The following is a 17,183-nucleotide window of genomic DNA, read 5'->3' as shown; positions in this document are numbered from 1 at the left end:
AGAAAATATTCATTAGGTACCCCTGCTTAGTATACCAAGCAAGAAAGAAGTGAAACAAGAAAAATGAAGTATAAACTAGCTCTGTAGGGACTGAGAAAAATGTCAGGCACTGTCTATTATCAATTCACAAAGAGCAAAGTGGGGAAAGGGAGTGAGATTATGGTTCCAAACTCAGCAAAATGGCAATACTGAAACAAGATACTGTTGAAAAACTGAGACTCCCTGTTGTTTCCAGAGATTCTTCCAGAGTAACTTAAAACTGCTGTCTTACACAAGTCCAAATTAAATTCTCATCTTTGTGGCGGCAACAGAGCCTGGCTCCTGCTGAGAGGACCTGATGCCTGTATCTTGTCTCCCTGCGAGGTAGTGACTTCGTTTCTCAGAAAAAATGTGAGAGTGTATTTTACATTTTAAGATATAAAACTGGTGGAAAATCACAGCACTGCATACTGCTAAACTTCAAGCATCATCTACCATGAATAAATATATTCAATTAAGATAATATTCAAGAGTCCTTAAAAATTGGCTGAGGAAATGTCTGTTCCTCTGATGTTCATTTTAATAAATCTCCAAACAAGAAAATTCCAGCAGCTTGAATAAATGTTAATCTGCCACATTCAGTAGCTGGTAAGCCTTATATCAGTCCTAAGCAATAATGGAAATGCTGGTATAAAATTCACTGATAAGAAATTCGGTGATAGGAATACAATTAATGCCAGCCAAAATGATTTTACATAAATTAGATTTAGTCAAAGAAACCTGATTCTAATGTTTGATTAGATAGCAAATTTGGCTGAAAAGATAAATGTGCAGATGTCATATACTCAGACCATGACACAGTGTGGCCCAGAACTCTGATTAACATTACACAATACCAATAGATCACATAAGAAATTGATCCAACAGATGGATCTCAAGGGAGTATGTGTCAACTGGGAATGAGCACTGAATATGTGTTTCCAGTGGAGCTCCATAGGGATTAGTTTATTTGACATTCAACTTTTATGCAGCATTCTTAACCATGGTCCAGAAATAAACAAAAATCATGGATAAAACTGAGGGATAATGCATAGATTGGAGCAATGAGTAATAAATATGAAGACATGGAAATGGGGTTGGTGCATGATTTCTGAGTAAGATGGGCCCACTTACAAACAGCCAGATTCAACAGAATCTAATAAGAACTCAAACACCATGTAGCAAGCAGTGCAGGAAATTTATACGGAAGACAGGGCTGTCTAATGAAAATCAAGATTCCAGAGAGGATATAAGAGCCATAGTGGACACACAACTTAATGTCTCTTGTCAGTGAGATGCTGTGGCAAAAAGACTAATAGGAAAAGAAGAAGCGAGACATTGAATTTCTCTCTGTTATAAGATTTAGAGAGGTTCAATATTGGAATGCCATTCACAATTCTTATGCTCCCACTTTTTAGAATAATGGTGCAAAATTTAACCATTTGCACAGAATTCAGCGAAGCGCCACAAAAGGCTATGTGAATGATGGAATTCTTAAAGCTTTTGAAAAGGAGGCTTAAGTGCTTGTAAGAACAAGATGGAGATGTGAGCTGATTACAGTGTAGCTGTATTTCCATGGCAAGCAAATAGCAGGCATCAACAGGTTCCTTAATTTAGTAGGTGAAGGCATTTGATTTTGTTATATCCAGAGCCAGTGACTAGAAGCTGAAACCGGCCAAATTCAAATGAGAAACAAGGCAAAATATTTAACAGCTGGTGTAGGAATGATGGTTATAGATAGATTCTAAATAGGAATTTTCTTACTATGAATAACCTCTTTCTTGGTCCAGTTCCATCTATTTTTCTTCTTTTTCTCCCTCCTCATTTGCTTGAATGCTGAAATGTTCCATCTGGGTAGATATTAATGTATTTCCATCCTTATTAAAATAATAGAAAACAAAGTTACCTAGAAAGCCAAATCAAACTAATCTTTAAGGTAAACCACTGCAACTCAGATGTAAATGTTGGCGTTAATGGTGACAAACTTAAAACAAACAAGCAATTTTAAACGTATTGAAAAACATCAGCATGTGAATTCGGAAGAGAATTAAGCAAGATGATGGATGGATGGTTTTGGGATAGCAAGAGGGTAAAAATATCAACTTTTTATTAATTTATGTTAAAAAGGTAAGACAAAAGTGTATTTCTATGGCACTATGAATTGTTTTAAAAGTGCTGGAGGAAAGACTCCTTTTCTAGCTCCACTCTAGCTGCATTTCCTGGCTTTCTCTCTCTGTCAAACCTAGTCCTAAACCTAACCCCATCCTTAATGTAAACCTTAACCCTAAACATAGACTGAGCCTTAGGCAAGGTCCCCCGGCAAAGTATCTCACAGCAAAGTTCTCTACACCTTACACTTTCTTTTCATAGCCCCTTTTCCAGCCTCACTCCAGCTGCACCTCTGTCTTTTGTCTCTCTCTTAATCCTAATCCTAACCTAACTCTAACATTAAATCAAAGGTACCCAAAAGCAAAGTCAGTACAAGGTGACACAAAATAACTCCTGAACACTCCTCATAATTAAACAAACATTTTCATATTTCAAAATCTTGCTCATAGGCTTGGGGGATTATTTTAGTATTATTGCTATTTTAGATCAACAGCTCCACACATCCTAAGAAAAATCTTTTATTTGTTATTGCATTGCTTAGAGAATATGATCAGGGTTTGAGATACACTGTGACAGTCTTTTTTCCATTCTTAGAAGTGGCAATTACACAGATAGTGTAATATCCTGTGAATATTTAATCTCACGTTACAAATCCATACTGAAACATTGACTGTGACTTCATGCAGAACAATAGCCACTAGAAGCAACTCTTCAAAACAATATCATCACATACCCTAGCTTATCATTTGTTGTCAGTCAGAGAGGTAATCCTTATTCAAGTGTTTACTAGTAAAAATACAGAAATCCTTCTCAGTTTTGGAGAAATTCTGTTCTGGAAAACTTACGTTCTTTTATATTTTCTGGTCTTAGCTTACTTTTGAACTCCTCAGAAATTGTTGACAACAGTGAAGAGACCAGTGCTTTTTATGAGAGCAAAGACAGACCAGTGTTGGGTAAAGAAGGTTGGAGAATTTTCCAACAAAATTTGTCCACACTGAATCTTCTTATCAAAGTCTTCCTGTTTCAGTCATTAGCTGGAAAAGTTATCTCACATTCCATATGTAGTTTCTGCTCAGAGTGAGTCTATCATCTCAAAAATTTTGTGATAAGAGAAATCAGACTTGTGAAAAATGGAAGCTGCAGATCTCAGATCCTCATCTAATTCATGAAAAGAAGGCACTTGTGTTTGTTTACTACATATTAATGAATACTAGTGGCTATTCTGTGGTCTAGTGTGCCTTTTCTGTGTGGGTTTTTTTTTTTTTTCCTTGAAACCTGTGACATGTATGATTTCTGAGAGCTTCAGAATAAGATGCACCTTGAAATCATCAGAATTTTAGTGGCACAAAAAGAGCATCTTCCTGTCTCATTTTCATCATGAATTGCATTTGAAAATCACTCTCAAATTTTTACAGAATAAAAAATTATCGCTCATAAACCCGTAATGTTTTTTTCATCTGCAAGTAAGGTGTTTTCTGCCTTTTTTCTTTTTATGCTGTTGAATCCATTCTTCCTAGCAAATGTAAGCTGACCCTTTCCCATTTAGTGTCTGTAATCCTACATTTTTTGGCCTATGTTTGACATGATGAACAGCAATCAAATGAGGCATAATTATAAAGGATTCTATGCCTGTTGTTTAAAATAGAATTATTTGCATGACACTGTATCCTGGAGAAGTAAAACCCAAGAATGAGGGTAAGCCTGAGCTTAAACTGGCTGCTGCTTGGTGTCTGCTTTAGGATGAACGGAGTCAGTCTTCATGCTCTGACACACATAAAGACCAGAGGCACTATTCAACTGCCAGCTGAAATGCGCTACAGTATTTGATATGGGGATGACAGAGATGACACAGGATTTAAGAGAGTTTCATAGGTCTGTGGTTGTAGGATTTGGATGCTTGTTGGGATACCCTGGTCTGCCTCTATTTGCACTAGATGACTATGTTTAAACAACTGAGCTGAGCCCTAGATCTCTACTAATTCTATTAACTGAAGGTCAATCACTGCACATGTGGATACTTATCAAAAGACACCTACATTTAGGAGTCTTAATTTGGAAACGAATACCAATTCACATCACTATTACCATGAAATGACCAGCCTGTTTAGATTAAATATGTAAAAGGTGAAACATTTTTGATACATACAAATTCCTTCCATGAGTCCCAAAATCTTTTATGTATGGAGTCAGGGACTTGGAGGTAGACAGAAGACTGACTGTCTGAGCTACATCTGCAGGTAAAGTCTTATCCAGCTCTTGCAGTCCTGAGACTGAGCTCCTGATGAAAATGGAAACCTCATGGAATAAGCCTGCCTGTTTGTGTCAAGGGCCTTGTGAGCATTCACAAGTGGATATTTCAGAGGGAAATTCCCTCCCTGTTTGGGGAGAGGTCAGACATGTGATAAGATCCTCAGAAGGTATGCCTTGGTTTTAGTATTCCCACCAACAAACAGCAAGTCTTTGTTTCTAGAACTGTGCTAGGATGTTTTAGTGAAATTCTTGCACAAAAAAAAATTGTTTTATTTTGTTTTCTCCATTATGTTCTGAGAAATTATAGACCTTTTTTTTCCCAGGAAGAAATCAATGTAAGCCTTCTTTCATGGAAAACTTCTCCTGGTCCAAAACTAATGCTTACAGTTTGGCAAAACAGTAAGTGAAAACAGAGTTTTACAGTGATATGCTTTGAAGAAATGTAACTATATAGCCATCAGTACATATATTTACTTTATAAAAAGAGTGAAACGCATCAAAAGCTATTGGGAAAGGGAATGTTGGGATACAATCCCATTTTTATAAGTCTCTTTCCTTCTAAAGTTACTGTGCAAAAGAGAAACCGATTCACATGAGTTCTTATTTGCTGTTCTGGTGTTAGCACATTCACAGAATTATATTTAAAACTCATTATTTTCTGTTCCGCACAGATAATGATACTGCACAATTGCTTTTCTAAGCATTGCAGCTTAGAACATTGCAGTTCTGTTACACAATTCTCTATTCCATGTTTCTTCTTGAAACATCAACTCATGGAGTCGTGAATTTGTGAAAATTGCCACTACCTTTGAATGAGCATCATATCCTTTATAAAAATAGAAGAGTGGACAGAACTGTCCACTAACTAAACTCTCATTGTTGAAGAGAATGGTTTGAAAAGCCTTCTAGCAATTGCAACACTGCAATTGCTAAAAAATAAGACTATAAAACATACTGTGATTGTTTAAGGCTGAGACCTGAATTGGGAGACACACGAGACATCTAAATATTGCAGAAATTGTGCTTGAGACTTGCAATATTGAGTTTTTAATAGTGTTTTCTGTAGGCTTAATAATTCTAAATGAATTAATTAGGTGTATTACAGATCAATTACTAGATGTCTAGTTGAAAATAAGGCATATTCTTTACAGATCTACACTGGAAAAATGTACACACATATTTAAAAGCAATTTTTAAATAAAATCCAGTTACTTTTGTGCATGCAATTTTCAGAATAATTGGACATCAATAATAAACATTTTTGTGAATACTTTATATATTAGAACACTTTAGTGAGTGTGTGAAAAGCCTGATTTTTTGAATTTTTTTGTCCTTCTAGAAAAGAACCAAGACTGATTTTAAATTGAGATATAAGAATGTGACAAAATAAGTTTTAATAGTAACGATGGCAGCATAAGAATTCTAGATGACTCTGCTCTTGATTCAAAATTCATTGGAAATAAATGTAAACTTCGCATTACTTGTTGGATTTTTTAGCAAGGTCATAATGAGCAGAAGCAAACATATATTATAGCATTAAAAATAGAAGAGGCAGAAGAAGCTCTGACGTTTATGACCAGAGTAAAGAGAAACAAAGGACCCAACATAGGAATTCTTCAGAAAAATATTGCTACTGTAACTACCAAGCACAGTATGCACACAAAAGCAAAATTACTTGGGATGATACATCTGTGGAAGTAGAATTTCTGAGATATCATTACTCATGTCAGCTGTATTTTTATTAAAATATTACCTTGAATGCATTTGTGAAAACTATGAAATAAAGTTAATATTCTGGCAGCTCTAGAAAAAACCACCTAATGTCTAGTTTCTAGTAATTTAAGAATACCAGCATAAGAAACAGATGGCAAAATAGTTCAATATCCTTTGGAAAATCTTCTGTTAGCATTAAATCTACACCTGCTGAAATGTGTGATCTTACTTTAAATGTAGAAAAGCATTAATAGGAATCTACAGCAATGTGGTTATATCTCTTAATTGGTATACCCTAGTGGAAACAAACATGCTAATTAAGCGATCATCCTGATTATAAGAGCCTGATAGGAATACCCAGTGCTGGGAGACATTCGTTTCTATTTCAGCAATCGCTTTAAAAATAATCATAGTAAGATGCTTGAAATATTTATATAAAGTTAAGGGACTCATTACAGAGCACAGAATGAGCATGAAGGGAAGAAGACTGCAGTAGAGAAATTTGTGACACAGAACAAAGTTACAGCTTCAGTTTCCTTTATAGAGTATTGTGGACAATACCAAATAGTCACTTTGATTTTACTAGGTTTGACATTTTTCTACTCATTAGACGGTGAAATTCATTACATTCAATGTATTTTCTGAACTCAGGTTTAAGGCTTTACTTTAATCCAGGTGCCAATCTAGAAATTGATTTCAAAGTTCTTGTTCAAAACTCCTACTGGAACATTAACTGGAACTCTTGGTTCAAATTTTTCTTGTGCTCCTTTGGGGTTTTGCAATAGCATTCAGTAAAATTTGCCTCTGTACTCAAACATGCTCCAGTCACACCGAAACCATTTCTTCAATTTTAGAAGGCCAGTACTGTCAGACTCAAGATAGCTGGTGGGTACAGCCGAATGAGTGAGGCATTACAGCTTCCAGACCGCTGGTCTTCAAACACAGCAGATTCTGACAACAAAAGAAGTGTTTGAGTCCTCGACACCTTCTGGTCTACTTGTGACTCCAAAGAGAAAGAGGTAAAAAGAAAGAAAATTCAACTGGAAGTAGAGAATGGGGACAGAAACCAAAATGCTGAGCATCTTCTCAGGGAAAGCCTTTTTTGTGGAACTATAGACCATTTGCTCTAGTCAAATCCAGTGAGGGCTAACGACAACAACTGTTTCCCTTGACTGAAGTGCGTTCTTTGATTTGAACCATACGGTTGAGGACAACAATATCAACATTTATCTGATTCTTACAATGGCACATCTAGATGTACTGAACAGATGACAGAAGCCTACAGGAAATTACAAATGCTGTCACGGGATCATATAGCATATGGAATAAAGACTGGAGCAGAGCATTACTTCACATGATGCGTTAGGAACTGCATTTGGAGATATGCTTGTTCCTAGAAGAAAAAGGAAAAAGAGTAAAACAAAATGTATAGTTATTGCTAATGTTCAATTAAGAGCCTATTAAATACAGTATTTTGTAGGAGGTTGAACATACTACCACAAATTCAGTCTTAAACTCACATAGAACCAAGAAAAAGAGGAAGTTTCTGCAATATTACTAACACTTTTAATCACCTGCTATTAAAAAAAAATTCCAGCAGCTAGCACAACAAAACATTTCTGATAACAGTTTTATTCCTTACTATAAGTAGAAGAAAATAAGTACAAGTCTGCTTAGCCTTTTCTCCGTTATGTGTCAACAAATAATAAAAAGAATTGTATTTATATCCAATACCTCACAAAACACTTAGCATTTACCTTTGTGGTCACGAGCAATAGAATTTCTCATTAGTTGGCATAAAATATACCCTTTTACTTTTTTCAAGTTGAATGAATAGATTAAGGCTCTGAGAATCCCAACACTTTTCTTTGGCAGCTCCTTTCTAGTCCTACTCCAGCTGTACCCTGGGCTTTATAACTATCTGTTTCAACCCTCACCCCAATGCTTTCCTGAACTGTAGGAAATCCACTCAGTACAACCTGAGCTTTTGAGAATCTGCTGGAAGCTTCTGCTTTAAGATTTCAAGTATAATTTACTATAAAATGAGGTCTGAGTGTTTATATTTCTACTTAATTTGTCTGGTATTTCTATTTAATTTAAGGGACGTGGCAAGAGATGAAAACATAACTAGAATCTTACTGTTTGGTTACCAGGATTGGCGTATAGAATGTAAGATACATGATGTGTATGGGACTGCAGAGATATGGGATTACTCTCCTTGAGTAAAAGGGTGAAAGATCTCTGAGCGCAAAATAGTTGCTGAATTGCCAGAATCAAAGGGAATCAGGTAATAAAAATGCAGAACAGAAAAGAACCAAACAACCCTCCCTGCTACCCTTGTTGTGTAATTGTATGTAAGACCTGAAGAAGTCCTTAAGAGCTTTGAGGTTCCTTTTCTGAACTTCAGGTCTGGAAATCTCCCTGTCAAATTTTTGCATGTTTTCCTTAAAAAGTATTCAGAACACCGAGTGATCAGATTCTGTCAGTCATTTTTAATGTGATTTGTGACCCCTTGACTTTACAGCATATATAGGTATAAATGCACATGTGTATTTGTCTCTCTCTAAATATAGGTATATCTATACACGTACACAAGTACGTACAGGTATAGGTATATGTATATATAGAAAGTTGAAGCTCTGAGAAGTTAAAGAATATACCATGCCTACAATTTAGGAGTACTAAGCAAACTGTGCAGGAAAGAAAAACTCCTACAAGTGCATTTGTGCTGACAGCTTGTGCGTTTCATTCCAGCCTGTTGCAATGTAAAATGTCTGACTCTTTCACCATACCTAAAAGACGGCATTTACAATGAAACCACCACAGACCTTTGGTACTTATGTTGGTAACAGGACAGCAGGGCACTTGCTGTAATAAGAAAACCAATTGAAGAGACTCCTTGTACAGCTGAGTGGCGGCACCAGAATTTTCAGTGTTCAGATGTAATTAGAAAACAGCTGTGAAGGAAAATCAATTGTTCCTGGTCGTCAGTGGCTGATTTTCCACAATCAGAATAAAGAATGCAATATGACATCTTTGAAATAAGCAAGTAATTGTTTCTCCTTTGTTTATTGTTTTAACATTTCTCTGTTTATTTGTGCTAGCTATCCTTTATTTGCTTCAGGACTACTCTTAAAATTCTTAGATTCTCCTAATTATACTTAAACTCTGTTTAGCTGTAAAAAACTCTTTAAGGTGGTGATTTGTGATTCATGAAGGAAGAGTTGAACAAATGCTTATAAATTACTCTGCGATGGTTTCATAACAGAAGACTTGCTAAATGAAAAAAGTTGAATCCCATCAACGAAATTGCACACTTATTAATATTAATAAGTATTTGACCCATCAGAGGACTAAAGTCTTCAGATTCTTTGTCCTGATCTTCAAAGTGCCTTTGAGATACACCTGTATTCTAATACGCTCATTTTCTTTTTGTTGACATTACCATGAAAAGGGTGGGAGGTGAAGAGAATTGTGTCCGTCGTGTAGTGTGAGTAACAGATTGCAGGAGAAACCTCTGCAATCCAAATCATGAGATCAAATTACGACGAGTTTGAATTCTGGCAGGAAAATATGAGTTTTAAGTTGTTATTATTTGTATTATACCAGTGCTGTTATATTGATTTAATCTTACACAGTGACAGAAATTGAAATGCCAGGAGTGATAGCTGTGCTGAACTGTTTTGAGCATGTGAAATGGTGCGGTGTTCGATTAAATCACCCTCAATTCATTTGTTTATCTTATGCCGCACTGTAAATTTAATCTCTCATTACATGATTTGGATCCTAATTTACATGGGGTTCAAGGTGGAAAAGCAAAACACATATTTGCAGCAATATTCCCCGTGACCCCTTGTTAGTTTGAGGGAACGGTCACTCAGAGAAAGAAATGCTCCCGTGAGTGTGCGTTACAGGAGCCTACACAACTCTTCAGGGCAAAAACTGACCCTGCTTTTGTTGTGTGGTTTTATGGTGCTTAGCCCAGTGAGGACCTGGACAATAATTTGAACCCTGAGGAGCTACTTCCATGCAGCCGACTATTGAGACAACCATGTTAACAGCTCTTTGGGAGCAGTCCAGGAGCAATACCGTGCCCATTGCGCTGTGCCGCTGTTGCAAAGGCTTCCTGCTCTGGCAGGGGTAGCAGCTGCTGGCACCGGAGCACTGGCTTTCGGCGTTAACACCCAGCTGCATGTTGTAAAACTGTGCTCACCTCTGGAGGGTAAGCTGAGGCACAGGCTTGTGCAGCAAGTGTGTCTTAATCACTTTTTCACCTTTCTTCCTCAGTCGTCAGGGCTGGCGTACAGACTGAGGGCTGTGATTCTGCCTTCAGCCCTTAAGTCAGATGTCAGGACCCCAGACCTGGACCTATTTTGTGTCACTATTTTTAAATTAGCTTGTTCATTTAATGGCTGTAGACAAGATTCTGCTAAACACAGACATTCTGAAACAGATATTTAAATATAAAGGTGCTAAAAATACCTTTTAGAATAATAATAAGGAACTGCAGCTCCTATATTTCTTTGGGAAAAAAGCAAAATGTTTTCACAGCTTCCAAAACTAGTCTGCCAGAAAATTTCGTATTCATGGCTTTCAGCTTCATATAGGAAATATTATTGTAACAGCATTCATTTAAACAGAGTATATTCCTTCAGAATTTTGGGGTAGCAAAATCTAGAAAAATGCTTAGAATCCAGACAAAACCATAAAATATTTTCAGAGTATTAGTAAGGACAGATATACTGCCATACGTAAGTTTCTACCTAGGAGTTTTAAAAGACTATCTTTCCTTGGCAGGATGCATAGAAATCAATGAAATAAATCTGAGGCATAATCTATTCATTTACTCAGAATAGTGGGACTGACTTTAGAGAGCACATTAAACACTGGCAGTGGAGTTACTTTTTGGATAAAAGATCTAAATGTTGACTCTTCTACTTACGGCAATTTTACATCACTGGTCATTCTGTAACTGTGAGGAAGTTTCTCCTAATTTACACCAGCATAGATGAAATTAAAATAAGGGTCAAATGGTTTCACAGATTGAGTAATTTATTTCCCTGTGGCAGCTTCAGAGTCAGACCAGGCAGATAGAGACTAAAGGTTGCATCATACAGCAGTTCAGTAACCTCCCTTAAATGAATCTGGTGATCTCAGTCCTGTTCCCAGGGGCTAAATGTTTCCTGACAATAAGCAAGCAAACAAGCAAATAAATAAATAAAGAAATGCCATCACAACTGGCACTCTTGCTGAGAAGTCTCTATAAAGGGGTCAAACAGTAAGGCTGAGGGCTGAAGGGGCACAGAGAACAAGCTATTACACCTTCTAGGCCGTTTCTCAAGTTGAGGATAGTTAATGAGGCAGCAGTGTGGCAGGGAAGGTGGTGGAGCTGCCCACAATTCTGTCTCTATGACCAACAACCTTTTATGGACACTGAATTTGCATGGAAATTCTTTTCAAGCCGAAAACTGAGCAGAAAGATTTTTTCTACATGAGTGAAAAGAGCTATTTGAAATGCTCAGTATGAAATGAGTGAATTGTTTACCTGATTGGCAAACTATGGACTAGTGTGAAGGTTAAAAACCCAGAAAGGGCATTATTTGTGGGAACAACAGTGACTTTGGGAGTGTGAACAGGTGATGAGCAGTGGCAGAAAGTGGTTCTCATCTGCAGAATTTGAAAGAGAATTTATCAAGACAGTGTTTTGCAATTAAATAAAAATATCCTGTAGAATAAAATTGCAACAGAAGAGGATAAGAAAGAAGAAACACTGTCCTAATGGCTTGCAGTGAGAGGTGCAAAGAAGGGAAAGGGTTCAAGCAGGTATAATATGGGATGAAGTATTCAGAATTGAAAGAAAGAGCGGAAAAGGGAGGATCTAAGAGACAACGGAAAAAATCACCTGGAGACATAAAAGTTTGGATGGGTTAAATAAAAGGAAAGCTATTGAGCCAAGCAAAGATTTTAAATGAAATACAGGATCTCTTTAACATTTTCCTTGATCCTTACATTGCACAGCACTGCTTTATTTCCATCATTAGCACAGCTAATGTATCTAACTAAAAAGACATGCTACTGCTTGTCATACAATTAGTAGTGAATGGGGAGGGATGCTAATGGTTGAGCAATAAAGTTTGAAAAATATTGACATTCTAGAACAGGGATCCAGCCCCAAACTTCTCCAGATTCATCCATGCTAACTCTTCCCTCTTCTTTCTGTGTGTTTTCGACCTCTGAGCCTTTTGCAGGTGACAGCATTAAGATTCCATAAGGCACAGGGGGGCATTGAAATTCCCTGCAAGCTCTGAATGTCTCTCCATTGATCGGTGTGTCAGTCCACGATGCAGATGTTACACAACAGCAGCAGCAGGTTACAGAGCTCTAAAAATATTTGGATTTAATTGAAAAAAAAAAAGTAAATGTTTTAAGCCCTTTATTTAATGCCACAGCTTCCTCTTTGGTATAAAACAGTGGCTGTTGTAGCTAGAAGGTGGCTTATTCTTTTTGGAGACTACCGATGATTCACACAGAATTTGAAAGGGGCAAAAAAAGGAACAGAAAACATGGCATCTGAAAAATAGTGTAGACAGAAGAAGAAGGGGGAAAACAGACACTTGAGAAATTTTTCAAGCATGATTCTTTGTCTTCTTGAACTCTGATTTAAAGGTTGCTTAGCAACAGTGGCAGTAACAGCTGGGACACCCTTGATCTTGTTGTGTAAACTATTAAAAATAGGTGATGGAAAGTGGCACCATGGAAACAATGACAATTCTGAAGCAGGTGTCTGCAGTGCTGCTTTTCAGCTTAATGTCAGAGGTGTAAATTACAGAATTACTTTCTCCCTCTAATCTGAATTTTTAGGAAGGAAGGAATCTTTATATCCTCAAAATTAAATAAGACTGGAGATAGCATTATCCCATTCTGTGGCGCTGACTTCTGATTACTGCTTTATATGGTTTCTTGCCAGAACCTTTAGAGGATCTTCATTTCCAGAGACTGAGGTCATTTCACTCCAGTGAATTACTGAAGCAGTCCTTCAGCAAGGGGCATAACTGGTATTTACAGTGTTAACCTCAGCTGTGAAAGGATCATAACCTTGATCTCAGCTGGACCGTTTAGCTAAAGCCTCACCCTGAATTACTATTATTAAAATCATAATCTGAAAATGCTTACCTTTTACAGGGCTAATAATCATAGCTAGGATTAATAAACATAGACAATGGAATCAGCAAAGCTCATTCTGAAAAAAATCAGAGACCCAGGGTCAAGATTTTTTTAATATGACTAGTAAATCTGGGGCATGCAGAAGAGGACCAATTCTCAGAAACAGTAATTGTCTGCCCTTTGAAACAGGCTCCTTTTAAGGCTCTTAAATTCAATGTCCATGTTAAAGCAGGCAAAATTTCTTTAAAAACATGGGACAATATCTTTTACTAGGCTAAGAATATTGAATGTGAATGAAACACTCTGTATTATTAGTGACATTTTTATGAATTATTAAAATATTACAAAAGAAAAATTGTCTCTGGCCTATGGCATAGTTGTATTTTACATAGTTGTTTTTTTTTTTAAATTTGTAATGAGAGGTAAACAGAGTCAAATATTCAAAAAAGACTTAGAGGTCTATGTAATTTTGACATCTCTGTCCTTATTCTGTCATGGGAGTACTTGCATTCTGATTGACTGATAATCACCAATTGCACAACCAAAACGAACTGTCTGGAAAAAGAGCATAAGGAATTGTCTATCTGGCCAATAAAACTGTAGCTATGAATCTAAGTAAAAACTACTTAGGATATTCTGGCTGACTGAAACAACTCCATCTCTTTACTGCAATAACTTTGAAGAATTCAGCTTAATTTTTTAACGCTGCTTATGAAGTTGAAAACTATTGTCTCCTCTGAGCATCTTTCCTGCTGCTGAGATTGGTACATTGCTAAAGCAGTATCTTGTATCAGTCTCGCTTTTGCTTATCTTGGAATAGAGAAATTAGGGACTGGAATGCCTAATTTTGGTATTATGTTGTAGTGCACTGTACTAGTATTAGAAGATATTCTGAATACCACACTGAGACAGGCTGGAGCTGACATGTAATGGCATTGCTTCCCAAGGAAATAACTTCTACTGCAACCTGGCTGGAAAGTAAATTGTGGGTATAAACCTTATACTTCTCGGTTTACAGCAAATTTGATAGAAACCTTTACTGCATTCTCGGTTGGGTGGGCAAACCAACAGTATAGGCTAGCGTGAAAGTTACAGACTGTTTCTTCTAATCTAATTTAGTCTTACATACTTTCATACCTTTTTAGACAGAACAATTACACACACAGGCACATTCAAATGGTCAAATTGACACTGGGCTGTATTTGAAAGAATGTAATAGTATTAAACTTTCGTGCTCAGCACACATTTCTTCAGAGACTCTTCTATAACGTGCAAGAATGATGTACTAGCCAAGCAGATAGACTTGTCTTCCTGACCTCCATGAATTAAGCTAAGTGCCAGAACTGACTTCACAGAAGTCTCTTCTTGCCAATAGTTTCATAGGAATTCTGCAATAATCTAGTAACATTGAATTATTTATTTTACTAAAATTATCTTGTGAAATAATGTATTTCATTTCATTTGTCCTGCCCTGTATGAAAATCAGCCTGTTCTCCTCTGCAATTTAGATGAATGGGGAGTTGTCCAAAAACGTAGGATTTATTTTCAGTGTTCCGTCATTTGGTTCTTATTGGTAGCAGCTGATTCACAAAGAAAGACACTTTAAAAAGTTTTATTGGGGAATTCAGGTAATGGGACTTATTTTAATTTGTGGCATATCCAAAGGCTGGGCTGGCAGCTACCAGATGAGGGAGTGGAACAGAGACTTCTCATTTTTAACCTGAGTATTACTCTACTCTAAAAAATCATCTGAAGTCAATGGAATTACCTAAGGAATAAAATGGTATAATTGACTATAATATCTCTTACAGATTAAGAAAACATTTCAAAACCTACATCTGATACTGAGAAACTGTCATGGAAATTATTAAAGATTTTCTTTAAGCTTTTCAGGGAAAATAAGACTTACCACAGGTATGACTAATCTATGTCTTTGTGTATCTGTTATGCCAAAGCATTCCTTGAGTTATGCCAAGAAGAACTATGCCAGCTTAAAGGCTTTACAATATCAAGGTGTTACAAGTTGCCTTCGCTATTTGCTAGTGTCCTACATTTTTTGACATTCCTGAATTTCTGTATACACGGATACATTTCACTCTAACAACAACCAGAACCATTAGGGTAGGATATCACAGGCAATGAACTCCATTTTACAGAAGGATTATCAGTTAGGAAAGTATTGTAGAACTACACCACTAGCATACCAAAGCACTAGAAACCACTAAGTGTATAACAGTAACTGTCTAAGTTATGTTCTTTAGTAAAGGAAACTTTTCAGCTGACATTTTCTCATAAATGTGTCCTCTCCATTGGAGGACTTTGAACGATAAATCCAGGGGAGAGCTAATCCCAGTGTTTCTATTATTAGCTAAATGTTTCTTTAGATTCTTTTGCTCTGTTTGCTAATGTTGTGTTTTTCTGGGGATTGGTACTTTAGGCAGATATTTTTCCATAGCTTTTTATAGGTCTCTAAAACCTTGTTTTCTTCCTTCTTCCTTATTTGCCACTTGCATAGAAAGCCCATTTATTTAGGATATAAAAATTTTCTGGGATCAGTCCAAGATCAGTAATGAAACCTCACAGGAACTTAGGGCCATCATGGATCTACTGGTAGGCTCTACCAGTCCTTTCTAAGCACAAGGTATACCTGGTTGCTTCTCTAACACACATATTAAAAAGCCGTACCACAACAACACACTTCACTGAACAAGGTTTTCTTTATTTGAAGGAGCTGGGGAGAACAACTAAAGCTACAGAGGTTCATTACGTTACTCAATGTACTGCTGCAATCGTCTATGATATTCAGTACGGAAAAAATAAGAGCAGTGTAATCCTGGGCTACCTGGTGGGGTTGAAACATGCTCTAATTGATCACCTTGTCTGGCAGAAGAGCTGCCTGGAGGCTTTTCAGGTGGATTCTGAGATGACAAACTCTTTAGCTCAGCTGCTCTCTTCTGTGTTTGTATAACATCAAGCATTAAGTCCGTGATTTAACAAGGGGAACCCCCTGAAGCTGCCCTTTGCAAATGAAATGAAACCAAAATAGTCACAGTATACACAGTATTACAAATCTTCCCATATGCCTCATTCTTGGCGGTGCTCCTGTCACCAACCATCTTTTTCTCTCTCTCATACTGATAAAACTGATGACTGAGGTGGAACAGAAGTGAAATGAGGAGTCATAGGAAGGACACTAGTCATCTTGTCATCCAAAAAATCCTGTACCTTCACCTGATCCCACTGAGCAGTTTGGGAAGGAGGGGAGCAGGGGCTCCTCTGTGTGCTGGGGTGTTAGAGAAGGCTGCAGGGCTGACCTGCCTCTGCACGCTGCCACCTCAGGTATCTGGGGGGTTTGGAGCTCAGCCTGGAGCCGTGGGACAGACCGGGGGCCAAACCCCAGGCAGGACTTAAATGGCATCCCCGTGACACAGGGAGAGGGTACCTGGGGGGCTTTCAGGTGGGCCAGTCCAGTAACGCTTATGGGTACACTGAGGGCCCTGACGCCTTTCTCCTCTGTCAGGAGAGAAATTTCCCATCCACATTCCAGTCTTCTCTCCCCATCCTCCACTCCCTCTCTTCCAGCCTCTCTGTCTATATTTGCTCGATTCAGCATTTTCAGGATCTGTGTGTGAGGTTGTTTTCTGTACAAGTTAGCAAGTAAACATATGGAGCAGCCCAACAAGCCCATGTTCTTGCTGATTTCACTGCCTGCTGGGCAGTATAATGAACCACCAAATAAACTGTTTGCCAGCAATATTTTGAGATTAATGCTTTAACAAAAATAAGCCTAAGAACAGTAATGCAAGAGTTGAAAACTGGACTAACCATATACCATACTTTTCAGAAGAGATGTATTTTATTCTTGCTATGACTTGACAGGTATCTTCCCGCCAGGACTGCAGTTCGCAATGTAGAAATTAATCAGATGT

Source organism: Aptenodytes patagonicus, chromosome 3 (assembly GCF_965638725.1).
Source record: "Aptenodytes patagonicus chromosome 3, bAptPat1.pri.cur, whole genome shotgun sequence".
Lineage (NCBI taxonomy): Eukaryota > Metazoa > Chordata > Aves > Sphenisciformes > Spheniscidae > Aptenodytes > Aptenodytes patagonicus.
Note: the sequence above shows the minus strand (reverse complement) of the source record.